Source organism: Ranitomeya imitator, chromosome 1 (genome assembly GCF_032444005.1).
Source record: "Ranitomeya imitator isolate aRanImi1 chromosome 1, aRanImi1.pri, whole genome shotgun sequence".
NCBI classification, from domain to species: Eukaryota; Metazoa; Chordata; class Amphibia; order Anura; family Dendrobatidae; genus Ranitomeya; species Ranitomeya imitator.
Window position 1 is genome coordinate 475,533,877 of NC_091282.1, and position 27,645 is coordinate 475,561,521.

At 43.6% G+C, this 27,645-nt stretch overlaps 1 protein-coding gene across 3 annotated transcripts in view; it reads left to right on the forward strand.

Moving 5' to 3' along the window:
• Nucleotides 1-1,903: 1,903 nt before the first annotated feature.
• Nucleotides 1,904-27,645, forward strand: part of MOB3B (MOB kinase activator 3B) — a 112,567-nt gene continuing 86,825 nt past the window's right edge. For 2 of the 3 annotated variants that reach the window (XM_069765327.1, XM_069765345.1), the window contains exon 1: nt 1,904-2,022. The gene's annotated coding sequence lies outside the window, so the exon portion shown is untranslated. Of the gene's footprint in view, nt 2,023-9,513; nt 9,623-27,645 lie in introns of those variants that run through there. The other variant, XM_069765336.1, reaches the window with a different exon arrangement.

The following is a 27,645-nucleotide window of genomic DNA, read 5'->3' on the forward strand; positions in this document are numbered from 1 at the left end:
CAATTTAGCTGGAGACGGGTGGAAAAACACTAACAGGAATTTTTTTTAAAAAATTTTAAACAGGCTGCACTATTTGAAAAAAAGGACATTTTTTTTCAAGGTATGAGGCAGTAACGCACCCTGAGCTGAATCCAACCGGCTATGGCTGCACAGAGACTACAGGGCGAGCTGCGCTCACACAGAGACCGTGCAGACAGCCGTAAACGGCGCTGCAAGGCCCAAAAAAACCCCTCTAGGTTATCCTATGTAGTGTTTTTCCACAATTTAGCTGTAGACGGGTGGAAAAACACTAATAGGAATTTTTTTTTTTAAATTTTAAACAGGCTGCACTATTTGAAAAAAAGGGAAATTTTTTTCAAGGTATGAGGCAGTAACGAACCCTGAACTGAATCCAACCGGCTATGGCTGCACACAGACTACAGGGCGAGCTGCGCTCACACAGAGACCGTGCAGACAGCCGTAAACAGCGCTGCAAGGCCCAAAAACCCCCCTCTAGGTTATCCTATGTAGTGTTTTTCCACAATTTAGCTGTAGACGGGTGGAAAAACACTAATAGGAAATTTTTTTTTTTAATTTTAAACAGGCTGCACTATTTGAAAAAAAGGGAAATTTTTTTCAAGGTATGAGCCAGTAACGAACCCTGAGCTGAATCCAACCGGCTATGGCTGCACACAGACTACAGGGCGAGCTGTGCTCACATGGAGACCGTGCAGACAGCCGTAAACGGCGCTGCAAGGCCCAAAAACCCCCCTCTAGGTTATCCTATGTAGTGTTTTTCCACAATTTCGCTGGAGACGGGTGGAAAGACACTAATAGGAAATTTGAGAAAAAATGTGCAGCAGGCTGCACTATGAGCAAAAAAGGACAACTGTGTGAGGCAGTGTGAACCCCCCGAGCTGAATACAACCGGGTATATGGCTGCACACAGACTACAGAGTGAGCTGCACACACACACACACACAGAGACCTTGCAGAATGCTGTTAAAACAGCGCTGCAATGCAAGAGCAAGGTGAACAGTGAAGAACACACAGCGTTTTGCTAAATTAGCCTTTGGAAAGGAAAATAAAGCAATTAGCTAGCTCAACTGGCCCTCAGTTAGGACACAGCGTCCTGTCCCTAACTGAAATCACAGCAGAGTGAGCGCAAAATGGCGGCAGCGTTTTTTATAGTGCAGAGTGACATCATTTCAGCAGCCAATCACAGCCTTGCCAGTACTTACATGCCCACCATGCTAAACAGGATGTGCCCACACTTCCAATCATTCCTCATTGGCTGCTGCGTTCAGTTTGAATTCTGGGAACTTCCGATTCCGGTATCCGATACGCGGGAAGTATCGGAATTCGGTATCGGAATTCCGATACCGCAAATATCGGCCGATACCCGATACTTGCGGTATCGGAATGCTCAACACTAGTCAATACCCGCCACTCAGATCGGAGCGTGCAACCACCTAGGAATACATGCAGCCGCACGCTCCGCTCCTCTGTGCCGGGTGCAGTGCCGGGTATTGACGTGCGAGACTCATCCCAGTAGGTATGAGCCCTAATGGTGATGTGCGACCAGTGGCCTAAAGTCATTTAACCCTATCGATAACGCCCTTCAGTGTCCACTTTGATGCCCATTTTTGTGCCACTTTTATCATTCTTGCAGCTGGTTTTAACTGTGTTCACATCAGGGCACCTCCCTGCAGTGATTTTATAATTGTGATTTTTTTTTAATTAAATCTGTATAACAATTTAAAAAAAAAAAAATATGAAGCTGCTGAATAAGAAGAAACCAATCGTATAGTCACTGTCTGTTGTCTGCCTGTGCCCAGCAGAGGGCGTGCAGTTCCGGCCGTCCCCAGCAGGGGGAGCAGGCTGCCGTGTGACTGCGCAGCCATTGGTACGGAATGCCCCGTCCTCCCGGAGCCGCTCACTTCTTCCTGAGTTACGTGCCGCTCACATCACTCAACTTTTCCCTCACGACTTTGATTCTGGGCCGGAGAAGTCACTGGCAGCCGGCGGGGCCCCGGACAGGAGGTAACGGAGCGTGGTGGGCATAGTGCGGTATGGAGGGTGCCCAGGAAAGTTCTCTGCAGTTAGGGGCATGGCACCGTGTAATGCTGGCTGGCTGTAAGGCTGGGAGGGTGCCCGAGCACATGTGGCAGAGCTCAGCTGGTCACGGTCCGGGAGTAGCTTACCTGCAGTTCTCTCATAGAGACAGAGGACAATCTGGGCTCTGCTACATCTGCAGGCTGCCTCTATGTGTGTGTACAGGGGGCTTTGTCATCAGAGGGTCTCATCCTGGGCAGAGGACATCTGCAGGGTGGGAATAGGTAAGGAAGGAGGCACTGGTGGACTGTAGGCACTGGGGCACACTGGAGGAGGGTCTAGCGTCTCTATAGGGGATTACTATGTGTTTAGTGTATATAGATCACACAATTACATATGTACACACACATACATAAACACATACATTCATATCCACACACAGACACTCATACACACACATATACACAGACATAAAGAAACATACACATATACACACACAGACACTCATACACACACACACACACATACATATACATACAGTATACACACACAGACACTCATACACACACACATACATATACATACAGTATACACACACACATACATTTACCGCTAGGCTAGTTTCACACTTGCGTTGGGCATAGCTGCGGAGGGCTGCGTAGTTCCTCCGTTAAGCCCCGCCCACCGCATTGGGTACATAGGCCATGCGAATGTATGCGGATGCCTCCGCCGACCGCAACAAAATGCAACATGTTGCGTTCGGCACAGCGTCAAAACGACACATGCGGAGTTATCCGCATACATTCGTATGGCCTGCGTACCCAATGTTAAAGATAGATACGCAGGACGCATGCCAACGTAGGCGGAGCTGAATGGAAGAGGTGTGATGGTGGGCGGGGCTTAACGGAGGAACTACGCAGCCCTCCGCAGCTCTGCCCAACGCAAGTGTGAAACCAGCCTTACATATACACACAGACACTCATACACACGTATACAGGGGCTCAACTACAACAGGTGCAGGGGTTGCAGTTGCACCCGGGCCCTGGAGCCTAGGGGGCCCTAAAAGTATGACCTATAGCAATAAGACTATTGCTATTAAAGATTTAAAATATTTGGGGGCCCGACTGGAGCTTTCGCATCAGGGCCCATGAGTTTCAAGTTACGCCACTACACGTACATATACATACATACTGTAAATACATACATACTTATATACACACACATACACACACACATATACACACAGACACTCATACACATATACATACTGTATACACACATAGACACATACATATGCGCACACACACTCAATAGTGTCTTAAAACAAGGAAACAAGGAGTGTATATAAAAGAGACATTTTGTACTTTTGCTCCATTTATACCCACTTGTTGCTGTACTTTTAAACCTGCGGAAGTATGTCTTGGTTTAATGCTCGATAGTAGCCTGTTTTCTCTGTAAAGAAGCCCCAGGCATGAATATTGTTTCCATTAGATGTATATGTGTATGGTGTATAGTGAGTGTGTTAGTTTACTCACATACCACCCCCTTCTCTGGGGTCCAGTGCTGTTCTGTTCCTCTTCTCAGTGACGTCACCGCTCTGCAGACCCCCGGGTAACACTGCGGCCTGCGTGACCCAGAAGTGGCTTATACAGTGTCAGCCCACGGAGCGTAAGAACGAGGCCTTACATTACCATTGCCTTACATTGTAAAAAAGAGAGAGTCTACAGAGTGGTGGCATCACTGAGAAGAGGAGCAGAACAGCGCTGGACCCCAGAGAAGGGGGCGGTAGGTGAGTATATTAATACACTCACTATACACCATACACATATACACAGATTTCATGGAAATATTAATGGGAGGGCTACTTTAAAGATAAAATCAATTAAGAAAGAAGTTTAAAGGGTTTTTCCTGTTTCGGGAAATCCCTCTTCCTCAGTTTCAGTTTGTTTAAAAAAAATAGCACTGATATCACTTCAGCAGCGCTGCAGCCGATCAATGAGCTCATCGACTGAGAAAAACAACTTTTTTTTTTTAAAGAACTAACTGCAGCCAGGGAACAGGGATTTTCCAAAACCAGAAAACCCCTTTTAGGCCAGAGACACACTTTACATTTTTAAAATCGGTCCAGTGTTGTTCCTGAGTGGAACGAGTGTCATGCCATTTTCATGCGAGTACATTGCAATTTGTCTCACCTAGCATCCGATTGCAATGCAATTTTAACATTAGCTTTTACATAAATTTTCTGTCATTTAAATATAGTTTTCAAAGGAAATATGCTTCAATACATATAGATAGATGCGAGTGAGATATATAATCAGTGCTCTGCCTGTGTAGCTTACTGTACATGTATTTTAGAAATTAATTTCTGAAATAAATGGTGTGGGGTGTATTCCCCCCTTCCCAGGCTATAAGCATCAGCACCCAGCTGTCGACTTTCCCTCTGCTGGTTAATAAAATTTCGGGGGACCCTAGGTCATTTTTTTCTCCGATATTAATTAAATACATGTACAGTAAGCTATACACACTGTACTAATATATGTCACTAACATCTGTATATCTATCTATGTATATATATTTTAGGTAACTGATTTTACTGTACGCAGCTGATGAAATGTCGGATTTTCAAAGATATAAGTGCTTAAAAATCGGACTGTACACGCATTCTCCTAGTGACGTGCAATTTTTTTCTCGCACCCATTGACTTGTATTGGCGATTGTGATCTGAAATTCGCATACTGTGATTTTTTTTTTTTAACAGTCTGATTGCATTCTGATCCAAGCTGCTAAAAAAAAAAATCGCAGATGAGCACTGAGTCCGTGACCAACATTGGTCCGAATGCAATCCGTATTGTAAAATATACAGTATTTACAGTGCCTTGCCAAAGTATTCAGCTCCCTGGAACTTTTCAACCTTTTCCCACATATCATGCTTCAAACATAAAGATACAAAATGTAAATTTTTGGTGAAAAATCAACAAGTGGAACACAATTGTAAAGTTGAATGAAATTTATTGGTTATTTTAAATATTTGTGGAAATTCAAAAACTGAAAAGTGGGGGGTGCAATATTATTCAGCCCCTTTACCTTCAGTGCAGCAAACTTACTCCAGAAGTTCAATGAGGATCTCTGAATGATCCAGTGATGTCCTAAATGCCTAATGATGATAAATATAATCCACCTGTGTGTAATCAAGTCTCCGTATAAATGCACCTGCTCTGTGATAGTCTCATGGTTCTGTTTGAAGCACAGAGCGCATCATGAAGACCAAGGAACACAACAGGCAGGTCCGTGATACTGTTGTGGAGAAGTTTGAAGCCGGATTTGGATACAAAATGATTTCCAAAACTTTAACCATCCCAAAGAGCACTGTGCAAGCGATCATATTGAAATGGAAGGAGTATCATACCACTGAAAATCTACCAAGACCCGGCCGTCCCTCTAAACTTTCATCTCAAACAAGGAGAAGACTGATCAGAGTTGCAGCCAAGAGGCCCATGATCACTCTGGATGAACTGCAGAGACCTACAGCTGAGGTGGGACAGTCTGTCCATAGGACAACAATCAGTTGTACACTGCACAAATCTGGCTTTTATGGACGATTGGCAAGAAGAAAGCCATTTCTCAAAGATATCCATAAAAAGTGTCATTTAAAGTTTGCAACAAGCCACCTGGGAGACACACCAAACATGTGGAAGAAGGTGCTCTGGTCAGATGAAACCAAAATAGAACTTTTTGGCAACAATGCCAAATGATATGTTTGGCGTAAAGGCAACACAGCTCATCATCCTGAACACACCATTCCCACTGTCAAACATGGTGGTGGCAGCATCATGGTTTGGGCCTGCTTTACTTCATCAGGGACAGGGAAGAAGGTGAAAATTGATGGGAAAATGGATGGAGCCAAATACAGGACCATTCTTGAAGAAAACCTGTTGGAGTCTGCAAAAGACCTGAGACTGGGACGGAGATTTGTCTTCCAACAAGACAATGTTCCCAAACATAAAGCAAAATCTACAATGGAATGGTTGACAAAGAATCGTATCCAGGTGTTAGAATGGTCAAGGCAAAGTCCAAACCTCAATCCAAACGAGAATGTGTGGAAAGAGCTGAAAACTGCTGTTCACAAACCATCTCCATCAAACATCACTGAGCTCGAGCTGTTTGCCAAGGAAGAATGGGCAAGGATTTCAGTCTCTCGATGTACAAAACTGATAGAGAAATACACCAAGCGACTTGCATCTGTAATCACAGCAAAAGGTGGCACAGCAAAGTATTAAGTTAAAGGGACCGAATAATATTGCACGCTCCACTTCCACTTTTCAGTTTTTGAATTTCCACAAAAATGTAAAATAACCAATAAATTTCGTTCAACTTCACAATTGTGTTCCACTTGTTGTTGATCTTCTTTTTATGTTTGAAGCATGATATGTGGGAAAAGGTTGAAAAGTTCCAGGGAGCCGAATACTTTTGCAAGGCACTGGATATTGCTGACATTCGTAAACCTTTCTATGAAAGTGAATAAATTACACAATATATTTGTCAAAACTAGCTGTGACTACCTTTTATGACTCAGGTTTGATGGCATCTAAATGTTATACAGTGGCATGTAAAAGTTTGGGTACCCCTGGTCAAAATTACTGTTATTGTGAACAGTTAAGAAAGTTGAGCATAAAATAATCTCTCAAAGGCCTAAAGTTAAAGATGGCACATTTCCTTTGTATTTTAGTAGAAAATATATATGTTGTCATTTTTTTTTTTCATTTTATAATTGAAGAAAGGACATTTTGCCAAACATTAATCATGGGGGTGGATCAGTCATGCTTTGGGGCTGTGTTGCAGCCAATGGCACTGGGTAGAAGGAAGAATGGATTCAATGAAATTTCAACATATTTATGATGCAAACATAACACTGTATGTAAAAATGCTGAAGTTGAAAAGAGGATGGCTTCTGCAAATAGATAATGATCCCAAACACATGTCAAAATCCGCAATAAACTACCTTGAAAGGAGTAATCTGAAGGTTTTACAGTCCCCTGATCTGAGCATCATTGAAAATCTGTGGCTAGACCTCAAAATAGCAGTGCATTCGAGACGACCCAGAAATCTCACAGAACTGGAGGAATTATATCCAAAGAAGAATGGATGAAAATGCCGCAAACAAGAATTGAAAGACTCTTGGCTGGCTAGAAAAAGCGTTTATAAGCTGTGATACTGTCAAAAGGGGGTGCTAACCATGCAGGGTGCCCAAAGTTTTGCATTGGCCCATTCCCTTTTGTCATTTTTAAAATGGAAAATATATATTTTTTCCCCTAAAATACAAAGCAAATGTGTCATCTTTAACTTTAGGCCTTTTAGAGATCATTTCATCTTCAACTTGCTTACCTGTTCATACAATAACAGTAATTTTGACCAAGGGTGCCCAATCTTTTACATGCCACACTATGTGGCCATGTTGAAAAGATAAAACCGGTTTCCATTTGTAAATCTTATGTTTTTCTATTTTCAAAATGAAAAGGATTGGCTGCAGCGGTCACGTCCTGTAGACATGACATCACCGCTGCAGATAGGTCAACAAAGACCGTCGTGCAGCTGCATTATTAGAATGGCAAGGTTTTTCGGCATACACCCTGGAAAGGTTCCCTGCACATGTGCTAAATGTCACCATAGACACCCGCTCACACAAAAAGAGCGTCCCTATGGAATGGGCCAGCATAGCTGGAGAATACTCCTGTTATATACCTGTAAGCAGGTTGCGGGATGCAGTGACGGACAGGAGAAAGAGCAAGGGTTAACAATTTTAAGTTAACAATGAATCAGATAAGGGCAGTTCTTGTGAATGCTGCGGGGAAGTCATCGGGCGATGGACCGTGCAATGCCGGTGCTCGCGGGAAGGAGCACTCCTCTCTGTGGCTACTGCAGAACGCACTGCACCTCTGCAGATGGCAGGGTCCAACCAATGCGGCCAGTTGCGGCGCCGGTCGTCGGGGGGATGGAGCGCGCTGCTCACCTGACTGCGCGCTGCTGTAGGTTGTCGCTAAAACTCCTGCTGCTGCTGCGCGCTTTCCTTTTTATATCACCCCGCCTCTCCAAGTCAGGAGGTTGGTCCGTCTTCTCATTTCTTCCTCCAGGCAACAGGGGATGCAGCCTCAACAGTTCCAGTTTCAGGTACCTGCAGCCCGGTCTTCCCCCTTACATACCTGTAACGTAAAGCTCTGATGAGGTGTTGTCCAAATACTGTCCGTCAAAACATTGGATTGCGTTCGGTCCAATGTTATTAAATGAGGCAGTAGACATGTCCAAAATTGCAGCATGCATGATTTGTCACTGATCTGATGGTATTCTGCTATTCAAGTCTATGGGTTTGCGGAAAAAATCAGACCGCACTCTGATGACATCCGTGTGCGGTCCGATTTTCATGGACTGACAGAATGTAGAAGATAGAGAAACTTTTGTTTTTTATTTTCCACAAGCGGGAAAAACGGATCCCACTTTGATGAAACTCTGAGTCCGATCATAGTGTGATTAGCATAGTCAGACCTATTTTCTCAGATGGAGAACGTACAGTTCTGTGACCCTAGCCTTAGAAAGATTATTGATGGGTATCTTGTTTGGATAGTGGAGCTCTAAGGTCGGTTTCAGAAGTCCATATTTTCCAGTCCCTTCACAGACCCCAATACGTGGACCAACATCAGGTTTCCCGACTCTAACTACCTCATAGGCATGTATGATGTCTTTAATTCAGATGAGGAGGCCGGCGGTTGACCTATATTGGACCATATAATATAGGTGTCTGTACTTAGCCTTGCGGATGTATTGTGATAAGTAGAAATGCTCACTGTGGCCACCAGTGCCTACTGAAGGTCTGCAGGGGAACCTCTACATCAAGGGTGGGGAATCTCTTTTCTGCCAAGAGCCATTTGGATATTTATACCATCCTTCGGGGGCAGTATAAATTCCACCCACAAAGTGCGTCCTGACGCTGGCACTGTTGTCAGTAATCTTTCATTGCGTGTGCCTCATCGTTCAGCAGTGAACTCTGCATGAGCATTCTAACAGAGAAATTACATGTCTGACTGCCGTCAAAATACAACTGCGGTCCCTGGGAATCTGCCTAGGGGGGCCGGATAAAAGGTCATCGAGGGCTGTAAATGGCCCCCAGGCCTGAGGTTCCCCACCCATGCTGTAAAGGCCTGCTGGTTATTTTATCAGTACTTCAGGTAATAACATTATAGTAGGAAATTGCAGTTTGTCCAGGTCAGTAATTCATCTTTTAGCATGTGTACAAACAGGCTGGAGTATGCTGTTAAATATTCTAGTTAGATTTTATCTAAGGAATGCTGCTTGGTCACCATACCGGTTGTAACAAAGTACATTAGGGTCAAAAGTACAAATCCTGAGGATGTGGATGCGTACCTACAAGCCGAGGTCGGCTGGCACCCAGTCAGATGCACCTCAGTGCTTCCAGACACTGGTGGATAAGGGGGATGACTTTGCTATAGCATGTTGCCACTTGTACAATGGGAGCAAGTTGTCTGGTATGATCAGCTGATGATCAAAGTCATCATTGCTAGGTCCTCCAGATTATGTGGTAAGAAGCGTTAAGCTTGCTGGAGCTTATGTGGATTTTCTTCCATGCATTTTTTATCACTTGGTTGAAGCTCGTGTTTGAATTGACATTAGACATGTAAATGTCCCAGTATGCTCTGATCCGCAGCTGTCGGTATAAAATGTCTAGCATTTGTTTAGGGCATCGTGCTCCGTCCTCTCTACTGCCTGCAGCACTAAAGGGGCCAGATGGTTTTTACGGCACTGCCATTGTAGCAGGGATAATAGACAATGCTATTAGGATGCTAAATCCAGGGCAGTTTATTATAAACTGTGTAAGTCAATATTGTGTATTGTTCTAGAGGAGCTTACAAATGCCAGAGGGTCATGCTCAATTCATTAACAGTATATTATATATTATAGGAGAAGCTTGATTTTTTTTCTTTGCACATGAGAAAAATGGATGCCACACTGATGATGGAAAAAGCAACATACGGATCAAAAATGGTTGACAAATTGGTCCAGCACACTGATGGAAAACCGTTCCTTTTTTTTGCAGTACACTAAAAAGAATAAGGCAAAAAGGAAAGGTATTGTAGCTCTTTCAAAGACAAGTCCAGCAATACCTTTACATGGACAGTCCCTTCCTCCATTACTGAGGAATCAGCACTTGAATGGAGATGAGGCTGAAGTGCTTTCAATGTGTGGAAGCTCTTCCCAAACCTCTGTCACACCGGCTCTGTTTCTACTCCTTAACCTATGGCTCTTTGCATGAAGTCACACAGCAAAGCAGTTGTCAGTCAAGCAAGAGAAGATGACACTTTGCAGGCAGGACAGCAGGAGTGAAAGAGGATTCACAAGGGATTCCTTGCACGGAAAACACTTCAGTCTCAATTGCATATCCATTCACACTCTGAATTCTTAGGTACGGGGTGCCTAGGTACAGGCTGTGCTGGATTTGTATTTGTAAGTTTTATATGGATATAGCATGGCGGCTTAAGTCTCCTCATCTTGGCATGCTTGACATGTCACTTTCCGCAAGAAGTGATACCCCTTGGGGATATAAATAGGTTTGTTTGTTTTTTTTGGGGGGGGGGTATAAGAAGGGGGTCCTGCTGACAGATTCCCTTTAGGCTGTGTGCCCAAGTTGCTTTATTTTGCATTTCTGCCGCATTTTTTACCGCAGCGGAAACACGTAAAAAACGCTTAAAAACCGCATTCCCATGCAATCCTATGGGATTCCGCATTTGCTGTGCCCATATTGCGGATTTTCCCCCTGCGGAATCGCATGCCGGTAAAATCTGCAGCATGTTCATTATTTCTGCGGAATCGTGGCGATTCCGCCGCTATAGGATTGCATTGAAACGCTCACTTTATGTGGCTATGCCCACCATGCATAAAGTGAGCACTTCATGTGCGGATGGTTCCCGGGTCTGCAGGAGAGGAGACTCTCCTCCAGGCCCTTGGGAACCATATTTCTGTTAAAAGAGAACTAAAATAAAAAATAGGGATACACTTACCTTCTGATGGCCCCCAGAGTCCTCCCATCTCTCAGCGGTGCACGCAGCAGCTTCCGTTCCCAGGGATGCATTTCGCGAAGGACCTGGGATGACGTCGAGGTCACGCGACCGTGACGTCACAAAGGTCCTTCGCGCAAAGCATCCCTGGGAATGGAACATACCGGGAGCGCCGCTGAGGAGATCGGGGGCTGTCGGAAGGTGAGAATAACCATATTTTTAATTCTTTAATTATTTTTAACATTCTATCTTTTACTATTGATGCTGCATAGGCAGCATCAATTGTAAAAAGTTGGTCACACTTGTCAAGCACTATGCTTAACAAGTGTGACCAACCTGTCAATCACTTTTCCAAGCGATGCTTCAAATCGCTTGTAAAGCGCAAACATTCTGCAAGCTATAAACGCTTGCAAAACGCTTGTGTTTTGTGGGAAAATGCATGCGAATTCCACATGCATTTTACCCGCTGCAGGGAGTTGTGGAAATGCTGCGAACATTTCCGCAGCATTTCTGCAACGTGGGCACATACCCTTAATATTTCAAGTGGTTGACATGAAACCACTAAGTATCTAGGACCTGTACTGCTGTTCATTGGAATAACTGCCTTGAAATGCTACACCCCTCATAAGACAAACTCTTTATGTAATGAAGCAGAGCCGATGATTAGCTGATTTCTGAAATGGACAGCCACACATTTTACTTCCCACGGCTGCGATATTACAGTGAATATAAAAAGTCTCTCTCTCCCGTTACAATGCCACATGTCTTTTCACAGAAAAAAATCATACTAAGGGTATGTACACATGATCAGTGTTTAAGACGTTCATGCAGCTGAATTTGAATCCCATATCTATAGATATAGATAGATACGGGGTAGACTGATAGAAAGATATATATTTGTGTGATATAATTAGTGCCATGTGTGTAGTTTACTGTGCATGGATTAACCTAATAAATAAATAATAAATAAATGAAAAAAAAAAAATGACATTGGGTCCCCCCTATTTTTCATTACCAGCCAAGGTAAAGCAGACAGCTGTGGGCTGAGAAGGTCCCTGGTTATTGGGCCCTTCCCAGTCACATTAGATGATCCAATTCTGGCGCTTTTCCGCCTGTTCCAGATTGCCCTGATGCGATGGCAATCGGGTAATGGTAGCTATGTTTGATGGCAGCTGTGATTTGTGAAAAATCACAGTTGGCACCAGGCCCTGGGGTTAGTAATGGAGAGAAGTCTATCAGACACCCCCATTACTAACCTGGTAATAAAAAATAGAAACACATACACAGAAAAAAATACCAATTTATAAAAAAACATCCCATGCAGGCCTTCAGTAATCTGCTGAATCCGAAGTAGTCCAAAAAAGGATACCTGAAAAACATAAATCGAAAGACAGAAATAAAGAAAACAGACACTCCCTCATTTACTAATTTATTACCCATTATGTTGCCACACAGGCCTGTTGTAGTCCACGTTCTCTGATGTCTCCGGCATCTGTGAATAGCAGTAAAGTGACCGCTATTCACAGGCGCCGGGTAGTGTTAGGCCACTTCTTGATGACCATCTTTACAGTATTCCATGATATAGCTAATACCTTGGACACTTTTGTGCACCGTTTTCCTGACTGATAACTTTCAGCAATGAGATCCCTTTGCTGTGTTTTAGGCTGTTTTTGGACCATGGCTTAAAGGGAACCTGTCACCCCCAAAATTGAAGATGAACTAAGCCCACCAGCATCTGGGGCTTATCTACAGTATTCTGTAATGCTGTAGGTAAGCCCCCAATGTATCCTGACAGATGAGACAAAGAGGTTAGATTATACTCAACCTGGGTGGGCGGTCCAATCCGATGGGCGTCGCGGTCCGGTCCGGGGCCTCCTATCTTCATAAGATGACGTCCTCTTCTTGTCTTCACGCCGCAGCTCCGGCGCAGGCGTACTTTGTCTGCTCTGTTGAGGGCAGAGCAAAGTACTGCAGTGCGCAGGTGCCGGGCCTCTCAGACCTTTCCCTTTCAAAGTTTTCCCAATTTTTCAGACTGACTGTTTTTCTTTACTTAGCTGCTTTTTTCTTGCCATAATACAAATTCTAACAGTCTATTCAGTAGGACTATCAGCTGTGTATCCACCAGACTTCTGCACAACACAAGAGATGGTCCCAACCCCATTTATAAGGCAAGAAATTCCACTTAGGCTACTTTCACACTAGCGTCGTACTCGGCCCGTCACAGTGCGTTGGGCCGACGTACCAACGCATACTGTGGAAGCGCCGCACAACGGGGGCAGCGGAAGCATTTTTCCAACGCATCCGCTGCCCCATTGTGAGTTGTGGGGAGGAGGGGGGGCGGAGTTCCGGCCGCGCATGCGCGGTCGGAAATGGCGGACACAACGCACCAAAAACATTACAAGCAACATTTTTTGGTGCCGACGGTGGCCACAACACGACGCAACCGTCGCACGACGGTTGCGGTGTGGCAATGCATCGCAATGCGTAGCTAATGTTAGTCTATGGGGAAAAAAACGCATCCTGCAGCCAACTTTGCAGGATGCGTTTTTTCGCCAAAACGACGCATTGCGACGTATGCAAAATGACGCTAGTGTGAAAGTAGCCTTATTAAACCTGACAGGGCACACCTGTGAAGTGAAAACCATTCCTGGTGACTACCTCTTGAAGCTAATCAAGAGAATGCCAAGAGTGTACAAAGTAGTCATCAAAGCAAAAGGTGGCTACTCTGAAGAACCTAGAATATAAGACATAATTTCAGTTGTTTCACACTTTTTTGTTAAGTATATAATTCCACATGTGTTAATTCATAGTTTTGATGCCTTCAGTGTGAATCTACAATTTTCATAGTCATTAAAATACAGAAAGTTCTTAAAATGAGAAGGTGTGTCCAAACTTTGGTCTGTACTGTATGTACCTGTGTTTTTTTCCCATTCCTTTAAAAAATGCTGCAAAAACACTGAAAAAAAATTGACATGCTGCAGGTTTTGAAAAAAAAAAAAGCTTTGTAGGTTCAGATCTCTAAGAAAAAAGGCAGCATGTGCATGAGATCTCTGAAATCTCATTCACTTTGCTGATACTGTAATACACTGTATTCTTTCTGTGGCAAAAACACAGAGGGGGGGAATGTAGCAAAAATACAATGTGTGAAGAACTGGAAAAATAAAACCAAACACATTTACATAGATCTCTGCTGTTGGATGATGGCTGTCATACTTACTTGTGTGCCCGAAAGCCACAAATAGGTGAAAAAAAGGGACGGGGTTAGAATTAACTGGTAAATGTCCCATCATGTACACAGTGATAGTATAGATAATACCCTGAATGAGCTTGTGGTGGTCCGATCACTTATTCCCATACTGGGGACACATAACTATGCAAATAAGGGACCATGCAATGGAGCACATAATGAATTGTCTGTGTGACTGGATGGAAAATCTGGATATGTAAAGCCAGTTCACACAGATGCCATTCTATGGGTGCGTGTCCACGGTCCGTAATCACACCCAAAGCGCCGCCCCATTCTGTACGCTTGGTGATTCCGGATGTGTTCATTGCACACATCCGGAATCACCGCACCCCATACATAGGGCCCTGTGATTTACCTTGCGGGAAGGTAAACAGACATGCTGCGTTCTAAAAAGACGTGCCCCATGTCCAGTTACGCAGGGCTGCCGGATGCGTGTTCGCACGCATAGTGGAGACGGGATTTCATAAAATCCCATCCACTATGCTGTAACATCTGGACGCTGCGGATTGAACGCTGTGGCTGTACGCAGCGTTCAATCCGCAGCTAATCCGGATGTAATCCGGCACGTGGAAACATACCCTTATCGGAGAAAGCTCGGACTCCTGTAGGTTACAATGGTGACTAACAGTTGCTTTCTCAGCAAGTTCTGGTTATGGCTTCACGTCAGTAATAGCATGAGTCACTAAAGGATTACCGTAATTGCATAAGATATCGTGTTCCCAGACATAAGGCATAAGGAGAAAGGCAGATAATATGGCGGACACTTATTGAATGGATGTCTTGCCTAGTTATTCTGTAACTTGGGATGACCTCTGGAGCACATACAATGTCAGGCCACCAACATTTGTTCAAGCGAGGCTTTGATTTTTCTGTTTTAGATCTTCAGTAATGAATCTGCATATAAATACACAATAGCCCGTGTTTTGTGGCTAACTTGTAAATATTAGTGATGAGCGAGTGTACTCGTTGCTCGAGTTTTCCCGAGCACGCTCGGGTGATCTCCGAGTATTTGTTAGTGTTCGGAGATTTTGTATTCCCTGCCGCAGCTAGATGATTTGCGACTACTAGACAGCTTGATTACATGTGGGGATTCCCTAGCAACCAGGCAACCCCCACATGTACTCAGGCTGGCTAATAGCTGTTTATTCAAGCAGCTGAATCAACAAAAACTAAATCTCTGAACACTAACAAATACTCGGAGACCACCTGAGCGTGCTCGGGAAAACTTGAGCAACGAGTATAGTCGCTCATCACTAGTAAACATTAATATTCTATGCAGTGGCGTAACTACAAAGTTATGGGCCCCGGTGCGAACTTCCAAATGGGGCCCCCCCCCCCTTCCCTTAGATACGCCTCGGACTGTTGCCGTGCAGGAGGAATCTCCTGCACTGCAACATGGTGTTGAGTGCCAGCACAGCCCGCACAGTGGTATATCCAGCACAGCCCTCACAGTGGTATATCCAGCATAGCCCTCACAGTGGTATATCCAGCATAGCCCTCACAGTGGTATATCCAGCACAGCCCGCACAGTGGTATATCCAGCACAGCCCGCACATTGATATAGAGCACAGCCCACACAGGGGTATATAGAGCACAGCCCACACAGGGATATGTAGAGCACAGCCCACACAGGGGTATATAGAGCACAGCCCACACAGGGATATATAGAGCACAGCCCACACAGGGGTATATAGAGCACAGCCCACACAGGGATATATCGAGCACAGCCCACACAGGCGGTATATAGAGCACAGCCCACACAGGGATATATACAGGTCATAGACACCGGTATATTTAAATGCGGTGGCGGCACTGGCGGGGGTAGGGGGAGGAACAGTGCAGCGGCTCCCATTGTCTCAGATATAGGTACAGCACCTACAATAACTCCAGACCAGAGCCGAATGATGTGACCACACAGGGGGTACACCTACAGGTCCAGGGTACTACATTACAGTGGGCACAGACCTGAGCCATTACACTCTGTGCTGGGCATAGTGCAGGGCACTGATCACTCAGGAGTCACCAGTATGAAGACCCCTAGTGATCACTGTGTCACATCAATTCCAGGACACCAGCCTTCTCGTGTCACCCATTAGCAGCTCACCCTGGCCCCCACACTGTGGAGGTGGCAGAGCAGTGAGCGGGCAGGTGACGGGATATACAGTGAGTGCCACCCAGCTCCTGTCACTGCCCGGCTGCGGACCACCTCCCCCCACTACAACCCGAACTTTTCCCCAGCACTCACTCATAGCTGGAACAGGACGCGGTCTCGACTGCTCCCTCAGTAACACTCCGGGACTCCCGGCACTGCACTACCCTAGCCGGACATCCCCGCTCCTCACACAGTCTTCCGGTCCACCCGCCTCACTGCTGGGGGCCAACTTCCGCATCGCACAGGGACAACGGCCCCACCCAGACGTCACCAGCCACGCCCACTGCCAAGGCAACGGCTCCTCCGATTGGCCCACTACTGGCACCGGCTCTTCTGCCGATGGACAGTCCGACCTGCCGGCCCCGGGCCCCTGACCTGCTGGGCCCGGTCGCAATGGCGACCGCTGCGACCGCGGTTGTTACGCCCCTGATTCTATGCAAATGTCCTACAGGCTAAAAAATATGAAGCTGATCACGGTTTATCCCCACTGCTATATGAGTGCCATATATGCTCATTATATGTGGACTGAATTATATCGTTTTTAGCAGGATGTCGCCCCTCATAAACAGGCAATGTGCTGCTAACATCATCATTTACACTTACCTATACAGTGTTATTATTATTACCATATATACTCGAGTATAAGCTGACCCCCCCTAATTTTGCCACAAAAAAACTGGGAAAACTTGATGACTCGAGTATAAGCCAAGGTGGGAAATGCAGCAGCTACCGGTAAATGTCAAAAGTAAAAATAGATACCAATAAAAGTAAAATTGATTGAGACATCAGTAGGTTAAGTGTTTTTGAATATCCATGTTGAATCAGGAGCCCCATATAATGCTCCATCAAGTTTATGATGGCCCCATAAGATGCTCCATATTAAAGTATGCCCTATATAATCCTGCATAAAGGTTAATAATGGCCCTATAAGATGCTCCATAGACACATTTGCCCAATATAATGCTGCACCAATGCTGATTATGGCCCCATAAGATGCTCCATAAAGATCATGCTAGGCAAAAAAATATAGAGATAGGAAGGCGACTAGGCGACAAGCGATATTACTTAATATCTTGGTGTGTAAGATGCAATGTGAGATCAATTCGGCATATAATCCAAGTTTGCAGCTGTGAGTGGTGCTCAACCATAGGAGATATCGTCTTGATTCAAACAAAGAGAAGTAAAAGTGGCACTCACCCCAATGTTGCAGTCGTGTGAAGTCCTTTATTCAAGCATTTACATGGACAAACAAGATTAGAGAGGGCGGCTGGTAGTAGGTGGGGTGCGGGAAGGAGGAAAGAGGACGACGGCCGTTTCGCGCGTTTGCGCTTCTACGGGTCCATGGGTGAAGCTTAGTAACGTCATATCCTATATAGGGGGTTGGACGACTAAGTATGATCAGGTGAGAAGTTAAAATAATTACTTTAAAAACACCGCAATACATCAATATGCACTTTTTACATATAAACATTAATTGCTATAAAGCAATACGGAGCGTATCCTTATGGAACAGTAAATCTAAATGATATGATCTACCCTTTTACAAAAAATGATCTATTTTCCTATAAAAAAATGGTCATGTCCAATTTATCATTTAGTCCAATTGGCCCCTGTGCATTGGTTTCGATGATCCATCTTGCCTCTCGCTGTAGAAGAAGTTTGTTGCGATCGCCACCGTTGGGTGGATTGTCGACTAATTCTAAGCCTGCAAATTGTAGGACATTTCGGTCCGCATTATGCATTTCTTTCATATGCTTAATAAAGCGAGGGCAGCCTTTCTCTGAGGACATAGAATTGTAATGTTCTCTGAATCGATGGAACATAGGGCGTATGGTTTTGCCGATGTAATAAAATTGGCAGGGACAAATTATTATATATACTACAAATCGTGATTTACATGTGATAAATTGTCGGACAGTATAATTAATGGGACCTATATGAATGGGATTTTTGAGGAATCTTAAGTGGCAAAATTTACAATTGCCGCATTTATAATTTCCAATGGGTTGTGATTTTCTTATCCAATTACTGTTACTTTTTACAGTGAGTCGATTTTTTACAAGGAGATCTCCTAGATTTTTTGTGCGTTTGTAAGCGAAGGTAGGATGATGTGTTAGTAAATTAGATAGATCTCTGTCTCTTTGTAATACGTGCCAGTTTTTATTAATGGCTGCGTGGATTTCTTTATCCATGGGACTATGTGTAAATGTGAACACGATTTTATTATTTTTTGCTGATTTTTCCTTTGGGGGGTATTCTGACTTTCTGCGTTTTTTTAATAGATTCTGTTGTGTTAGTTTTGTTACTCTATTTTCTGCATTTATAAGAATTTTCGAGGGATAATTTCTATTTTGGAAATTAGTTTTTAATTTTGATATTTGATCTTTAAATGATGCCTCATTATTAATGATTTTTCTATAGCGAACCATTTGGCTATAGGGTATAGCATTTTTTGTATGATATGGGTGGGCGCTATTATAATGCAGCAAATTGTTTGTTGCATTTGTTTTTTTATGTACACATGTATTTATTTTACCTTCCCTTATATCTATTTTAACGTCTAGAAAGTCGAGTGTGTTGCCCCCGAAACAGGCAGTAAATTTCATGTTCTCTTTATTTGTGGTATTCAGATACTGCACGAAGTTCTCAAAGTCAGTTTTCGATCCGTCCCATATCATGAAGACATCATCTGCAAATCTTAGATATGTTCGTATGTACTTTAAATATTGATTAGAGACAGAGGTAATATATTTTTCCTCAAACACTGCAAGGAACAAATTAGCGAATACGCATGCGACGGGCGTACCCATCGCAGTTCCTGTGTGTTGAATGAACCATTTGTCTAAAAATTTAAAGGCATTATGCGATAATACGAACTCTAAGCTTTCAGAAATGAAATTGATGAAGTCTTGATCCTTGTTTGTATTTAATAAGATCGTCTGGATGGCTTCAATACCCTTGTTTTGGGGGATTCTTGTATACAGGCTGACGATGTCAATTGAGACGAGGGAGAAGGTTGGTTGCCAATCGATTGATTGTAGAGCTAATAGGAAGTCGCCAGAGTCTTTTATGAAGGAGGGAATTTTTAATAGTAATGGTTTAAGTAGCCAATCTAAAAATTTAGATAGGGGTTCTGTTAAGGAGCCAATGCCGGATATTATGGGGCGTCCCGGTGGTCTGGTAGCATGTTTGTGAATTTTTGGTAAACTGTACCAATTAGGAGTAATAGGATGTTCTGGTAGTAATTTTTCAGCTTTGTTTTTTAATATTACTCCTTTTGTTACGTATTTATTTAGTAATATTCTTAATTTCTCCTTGTATTTAGTAGTAGGATTGCATTCAAGGGGAGCATATGTAGTTTTATCGTTTAATTGAGATAATGCTTCTTCGATATAATAGTTTTTGTCCAGAATAACAATATTGCCGCCCTTGTCAGCTCTTCTAATTATTGCATCGTCCCATTGTTGTATTTCTCTTATTGCCTTCTCTTCATTTATTGTGAGATTTTTCCGTGGACTAGGGTATATTACCGCTTCTATGTCCTTCAATACAAGATCTTGAAAAAGATCAATTGTGTTTCCAGGAGAGATGGGAGGCATGAAGGTGGAGTGTATTCCGCCTTTAAAAGGTTCGATGTTGTGAGTTTTAGCTTTATCAATGGTGCTTCCATAGGGTGTCGAAGTTGGTTCATCTAGGTTTGCCAATAACCATGCGTTCTCAATATCACTCGGGTCTGTAGGAGGGAATGCAATAAAGCCTAATGTTCCAATCGTGGCAGGGCTTTCTGTAGAAATTTCTGTTTTGACATTCTTATCATTGTTTTCATGAGCAAAAAAATTTTTTAAATGTAGTTTCCTTGTAGCTTTAAATAGGTCAATCTTAAACTGTGTGAAATTGAACTCTTCTGGGATGCAAAAACTTAGTCCTAACGATAATACTTTTTCCTGTTCGGTTGTAAGAATCCTTTTAGACAAATTTATTATTTGGAGTTCATTATTATCAGTGTCTATTTTCTCCAAGTTACTTGTTTGCATTTTTTCTGACTGCTTTTGCTTCCTTCTGCCTCTTCTGGTTTTCTTCCTAAAGGGATGTCCATTTTAGAGGTAGGTGGTGGAATATCGATGTTTTCTCCTTGTTCTTCAATACCACTGGAGTCGGAGTCAGTTACCCATCCGTCTCTCTGTTGTTTCCGTTTATTAGTTTTTCTGGGAGGAAAATTTCTTTGATAGCTTTTTCTTTTATTTTTATTCCAAGAGAAAATTTGTCCCATAGCGAAATCGTTCTTATCTCGCAGAAATTTATCTTTTTTCTTTTGTTTTGTATCTATCTGAGTTATTACAAGTTTTTTGTCGAGTTTTTTAGAAAATGATTTTTGTTGATCATCTGTTACACGAGAAATAAATTCCTTCTTTGCATTTTCTATTTGTTCGTACAAAACCGCATATTCCTTTTCATTTTGGGTGATTACCAATGTCAACAGATTTCGTGAACACTGTAAATGGATTTCTTCCCAAGATTTCTGAAATGATTCATCTCCAGCAAATTGGGATATTTCCTTATAGACGCGAAGTCCTCTTGGAACCCATCCACAGTCCGCATAGGATTTTAAAGATTTAATGGTCCAGTATAATCGGATTTCTCTCTCCGCTAGGGAGTATATTCTTGCTTCTAAAGTTTTAGTGCTTATTAATGAGAGTTCATCTTTATGGTGGCAATCCATAAAGAACTCCTCCGCACCCTCTCTACCAGCCATTAACCCGTACTCCTTGGATGTGCCTGGATCTGCATCCATACTTTCGTTGTGACTAACCTCCATTGGTTGCTGGAGCGTTAGTTGTTTCTGAAGCTTTACTTTAATTTAGTTCGCCTGTGCTCAATTCCGTTAAAGTTATACAGTTCATGCTAGGCAAAAAATATAGAGATAGGAAGGCGACTAGGCGACAAGCGATATTACTTAATATCTTGGTGTGTAAGATGCAATGTGAGATCAATTCGGCATATAATCCAAGTTTGCAGCTGTGGGTGGTGCTCAACCATAGGAGATATCGTCTTGATTCAAACAAAGAGAAGTAAAAGTGGCACTCACCCCAATGTTGCAGTCGTGTGAAGTCCTTTATTCAAGCATTTACATGGACAAACAAGATTAGAGAGGGCGGCTGGTAGTGGGTGGGGTGCGGGAAGGAGGAAAGAGGACGACGGCCGTTTCGCGCGTTTGCGCTTCTACGGGTCCATGGGTGAAGCTTAGTAACGTCATATCCTATATAAGGGGTTGGACGACTAAGTATGATCAGGTGAGAAGTTTCCTCCTGCATAAAAGACTCTGGCGACTTCCTATTAGCTCTACAATCAATCGATTGGCAACCAACCTTCTCCCTCGTCTCAATTGACATCGTCAGCCTGTATACAAGAATCCCCCAAAACAAGGGTATTGAAGCCATCCAGACGATCTTATTAAATACAAACAAGGATCAAGACTTCATCAATTTCATTTCTGAAAGCTTAGAGTTCGTATTATCGCATAATGCCTTTAAATTTTTAGACAAATGGTTCATTCAACACACAGGAACTGCGATGGGTACGCCCGTCGCATGCGTATTCGCTAATTTGTTCCTTGCAGTGTTTGAGGAAAAATATATTACCTCTGTCTCTAATCAATATTTAAAGTACATACGAACATATCTAAGATTTGCAGATGATGTCTTCATGATATGGGACGGATCGAAAACTGACTTTGAGAACTTCGTGCAGTATCTGAATACCACAAATAAAGAGAACATGAAATTTACTGCTTGTTTCGGGGGCAACACACTCGACTTTCTAGACGTTAAAATAGATATAAGGGAAGGTAAAATAAATACATGTGTACATAAAAAAACAAATGCAACAAACAATTTGCTGCATTATAATAGCGCCCACCCATATCATACAAAAAATGCTATACCCTATAGCCAAATGGTTCGCTATAGAAAAATCATTAATAATGAGGCATCATTTAAAGATCAAATATCAAAATTAAAAACTAATTTCCAAAATAGAAATTATCCCTCGAAAATTCTTATAAATGCAGAAAATAGAGTAACAAAACTTACACAACAGAATCTATTAAAAAAACGCAGAAAGTCAGAATACCCCCCAAAGGAAAAATCAGCAAAAAATAATAAAATCGTGTTCACATTTACACATAGTCCCATGGATAAAGAAATCCACGCAGCCATTAATAAAAACTGGCACGTATTACAAAGAGACAGAGATCTATCTAATTTACTAACACATCATCCTACCTTCGCTTACAAACGCACAAAAAATCTAGGAGATCTCCTTGTAAAAAATCGACTCACTGTAAAAAGTAACAGTAATTGGATAAGAAAATCACAACCCATTGGAAATTATAAATGCGGCAATTGTAAATTTTGCCACTTAAGATTCCTCAAAAATCCCATTCATATAGGTCCCATTAATTATACTGTCCGACAATTTATCACATGTAAATCACGATTTGTAGTATATATAATAATTTGTCCCTGCCAATTTTATTACATCGGCAAAACCATACGCCCTATGTTCCATCGATTCAGAGAACATTACAATTCTATGTCCTCAGAGAAAGGCTGCCCTCGCTTTATTAAGCATATGAAAGAAATGCATAATGCGGACCCAAATGTCCTACAATTTGCAGGCTTAGAATTAGTCGACAATCCACCCAACGGTGGCGATCGCAACAAACTTCTTCTACAGCGAGAGGCAAGATGGATCATCGAAACCAATGCACAGGGGCCAATTGGACTAAATGATAAATTGGACATGACCATTTTTTTATAGGAAAATAGATCATTTTTTGTAAAAGGGTAGATCATATCATTTAGATTTACTGTTCCATAAGGATACGCTCCGTATTGCTTTATAGCAATTAATGTTTATATGTAAAAAGTGCATATTGATGTATTGCGGTGTTTTTAAAGTAATTATTTTAACTTCTCACCTGATCATACTTAGTCGTCCAACCCCCTATATAGGATATGACGTTACTAAGCTTCACCCATGGACCCGTAGAAGCGCAAACGCGCGAAACGGCCGTCGTCCTCTTTCCTCCTTCCCGCACCCCACCTACTACCAGCCGCCCTCTCTAATCTTGTTTGTCCATGTAAATGCTTGAATAAAGGACTTCACACGACTGCAACATTGGGGTGAGTGCCACTTTTACTTCTCTTTGTTTGCTCCATAAAGATATTTGCCCCATATAGTGCTGCACAAACCTTGATTATGGCCCCATAAGATGCTCCATACAGACACTTGCCCCATATACCGTAATGCTCCACAAACGTTAATTATGGCCCCATACAGACACTTGCCCCATATAGTGCTGCACAAACGTTATGGCCCCATAGATGCTCCATACAAACACTTGCCCCATATAGTGCTGCACAAATGTTATGGCCCCATAAGATGCTCCATACAGACACTTGCCCCATTTGCTGTTGCTGCGATAACAGCGATAAAAAAAAAAAATCACATACTCACCTCTCCGTCGCTTAGGCCCCGGGCACTTTCAATATTCACCTGCTCCTCGGTCCATCTTCAGCGTCTTTTGCACTGACGTTCAGGCAGAGGGCGCGCACTAACCATGTCACCGTGCCCTCTGACCTGAGCGTCACTGCAGAAGACGCTGAAGACGGAGCGGCGCCGGAACTGGGAGCAGGTGAATATCGCGTAGCGCTCCCCTCCCCGTTATACTCACCTGCTCCTGGCGCTGTGCAGTCCCTGCTTCCCCGACGCCGCAGCTTCGTCCTGTACTGAGTGGTCACCGTTACTGCTCATTACAGTAATGAATAAGCGGCTCCACCTCCCATAGAGGTGGAGCCGCATATTCATTACTGTAATGAGCAGTACCATGTTACTGCTCAATACAGGAAGAAGCTGGGGCGCCAGGGAGCCGGGGACCTGCAGGGACCGCGCCAGAAGTAGGTGAGTATAATTAGACAGCCCCCGCTCCCCCTCCCCTGCCGACCCCTGGGTATGACTCGAGTATATACCGAGAGTGGGACTTTCAGCCCAAAAAAATGGGCTGAAAATCTCGACTTATACTCGAGTATATACGGTATTTATTTATATAGCACCATTAATTCCAGGGTACTGTACATGATAAAAGGGGTTACATACAGGGTTATAGATATCATTTACAGTAAACAAATTTACAATGACAGACTGGTACAGAGGGGAGAGGACCCTGTCCTTGCGGACTTACATTCTACGGGATAATGAGGAAGAGACAGAAGGTCGAGGGTGCAGCAGCTCTGGTGGTGATGAGGCGGGAGCTCTGGTGGTGGTGAGGTAGCAGCTCAGGTGGTGGTGAGGTGGCAGTTCGGGTGGTTGGTGAGGGGGCAGCTCCAGTGGTTGGTAAGCGGCAACTCGGGTGGTGGTGAGGCGGCAGAATGGTTATTGCAGGCTGTAGGCTTTCCTGAAGAGATGGGTTTTCAGGTTTCATCTGAAGGATCCGAGGGTGGTGGATAATCAGACGTGTTGAGGGGTGGAATTCCAGAGGATGGGGGATATTCGGGAGAAATCTTGGAGGTGGTTGTGTGAGGAACGAATAAGTGTGGAGGAGAGTAGGAGGTCTTGGGAGGATCGAATATTACGTGAGGGAAGATAGTGGGAGTTTACTTCAGAGATATAGGGAGGGGACAGGTTGTGGATGGCTTTGTAGATCAGTGTTAGTAGTTTTAACTCGATTCGTTGGGGAATTGGGAGCCAGTGGGGGGATTTGCAGAGGGGAGAAACAGGGGAGTAGCCAGGAGAGAGGTGGATTAGCCGGGCAGCAGAGTTGAGGACAGACTGGAGTGGTGCAAGAGAGTTAGCAGGCAGGCCACAGAGGAGAGTATTGCAGTAAGGCTGGTTTCACACTTGCGTTTTAAAATGCAGCGTTTTAAACGCAAACGCATTTGGTGCAAAAACGCGTTTAAACGCAGCGGTTTTTAAGCGCATGCGTTTTTGCGTTTAAACGCGTTTTTCCCTGCGTTTGCGTTTTTGAAACGCATGATGAGAAGTGTGTGACAGCTGCCAATCATCAAAATCAACTAGAAAACCCACTATAAACATAAATACTTAGGGTTAGGGTTAGGATCCCTAGTAACTCTACTAACCCTAACACAAACCCTAACCCTAGGGATCCTAACCCTAACACAAACCCTAACCCTAACCCTAGGGATCCTAACACAAACCCTAACCCTAAAACACAAACTCTAACCCTAGGGATCCTAACCCTAACACAAACCCTAACCCTAACCCTAGGGACCCTAACACAAACCCTAACCCTAGGGATCCTAACCCTAACACAAACCCTAACCCTAACACAAACTCTAACCCTAACCCTAAAACACAAACTCTAACCCTAGGGATCCTAACCCTAACACAAACTCTAACCCTAAGGGATCCTAACCCTAACCCTAAGGGTTAGGGTTAGGATCCCTAGGGTTAGGGTTAGGATCCCTAGGGTTAGGGCTAGGGTTAGGGTTACAGTTTGTGTTACGGTTTGTGTTACAGTTTGTGTTACAGTTTGTGTTTTAGGGTTAGGGTTTGTGTTAGGGTTAGGGTTAGGATCCCTAGGGTTAGGGTTAGAGTTTGTGTTAGGGTTAGGGTTAGGATCCCTAGGGTTAGGGCTAGAGTTAGGGTTTGTGTTAGGGTTAGGATTAGGATCCCTAGGGTTAGGGTTTGTGTTAGGGTTAGGGTTAGGATCCCTAGGGTTAGGGTTTGTGTTAGGGTTAGGGTTAAGATCCCTAGGGTTAGGGTTAGGGTTTGTGTTAGGGTTAGGGTTAGGATCCCTAGGGTTAGGGTTTGTGTTAGAGTTTGTGTTAGAGTTTGTGTTTTAGGGTTAGGGTTTGGGTTAGGATCCCTAGGGTTAGGGTTAGGGTTTGTGTTAGGGTTAGGGTTAGGATCCCTAGGGTTAGGGTTTGTGTTAGGGTTAGGGTTAAGATCCCTAGGGTTAGGGTTAGGGTTTGTGTTAGGGTTAGGGTTAGGATCCCTAGGACTAGGGTTAGGGTTTGTGTTAGAGTTTGTGTTAGAGTTTGTGTTTTAGGGTTAGGGTTTGTGTTAGGGTTAGGGTTAGGATCCCTAGGGTTAGGGTTAGGGTTTGTGTTAGGGTTAGGATCCCTAGGGTTAGGGTTTGTGTTAGAGTTTGTGTTAGAGTTTGTGTTTTAGGGTTAGGGTTTGGGTTAGGATCCCTAGGGTTAGGGTTTGTGTTAGGGTTAGAGTTAGGATCCCTAGGGTTAGGGTTTGTGTTAGGGTTAGGGTTAGGATCCCTAGGGTTAGGGTTTGTGTTAGGGTTAGGGTTAGGATCCCTAGGGCTAGGGTTAGGGTTTGTGTTAGAGTTTGTGTTAGAGTTTGTGTTAGAGTTTGTGTTAGAGTTTGTGTTTTAGGGTTAGGGTTTGTGTTAGGGTTAGGATCCCTAGGGTTAGGGTTTGTGTTAGGGTTAGGGTTAGGATCCCTAGGGTTAGGGTTTGTGTTAGAGTTTGTGTTAGAGTTTGTGTTAGAGTTTGTGTTAGAGTTTGTGTTAGAGTTTGTGTTTTAGGGTTAGGGTTTGTGTTAGGGTTAGGATCCCTAGGGTTAGGGTTTGTGTTAGGGTTAGGGTTAGGATCCCTAGGGTTAGGGTTTGTGTTAGGGTTAGGGTTAGGATCCCTAGGGTTAGGGTTTGTGTTAGGGTTAGGGTTAGGATCCCTAGGGTAAGGGTTAGGGTTTGTGTTAGGGTTAGGATCCCTAGGGTTAGGGTTAGGGTTTGTGTTAGGGTTAGGATCCCTAGGGTTAGGGTTTGTGTTAGAGTTTGTGTTAGAGTTTGTGTTAGAGTTTGTGTTAGAGTTTGTGTTTTAGGGTTAGGGTTTGGGTTAGGATCCCTAGGGTTAGGGTTAGGGTTTGTGTTAGGGTTAGAGTTAGGATCCCTAGGGTTAGGGTTTGTGTTAGGGTTAGGGTTAGGATCCCTAGGGTTAGGGTTTGTGTTAGGGTTAGGGTTAGGATCCCTAGGGCTAGGGTTAGGGTTTGTGTTAGAGTTTGTGTTAGAGTTTGTGTTAGAGTTTGTGTTTTAGGGTTAGGGTTTGTGTTAGGGTTAGGATCCCTAGGGTTAGGGTTTGTGTTAGGGTTAGGGTTAGGATCCCTAGGGTTAGGGT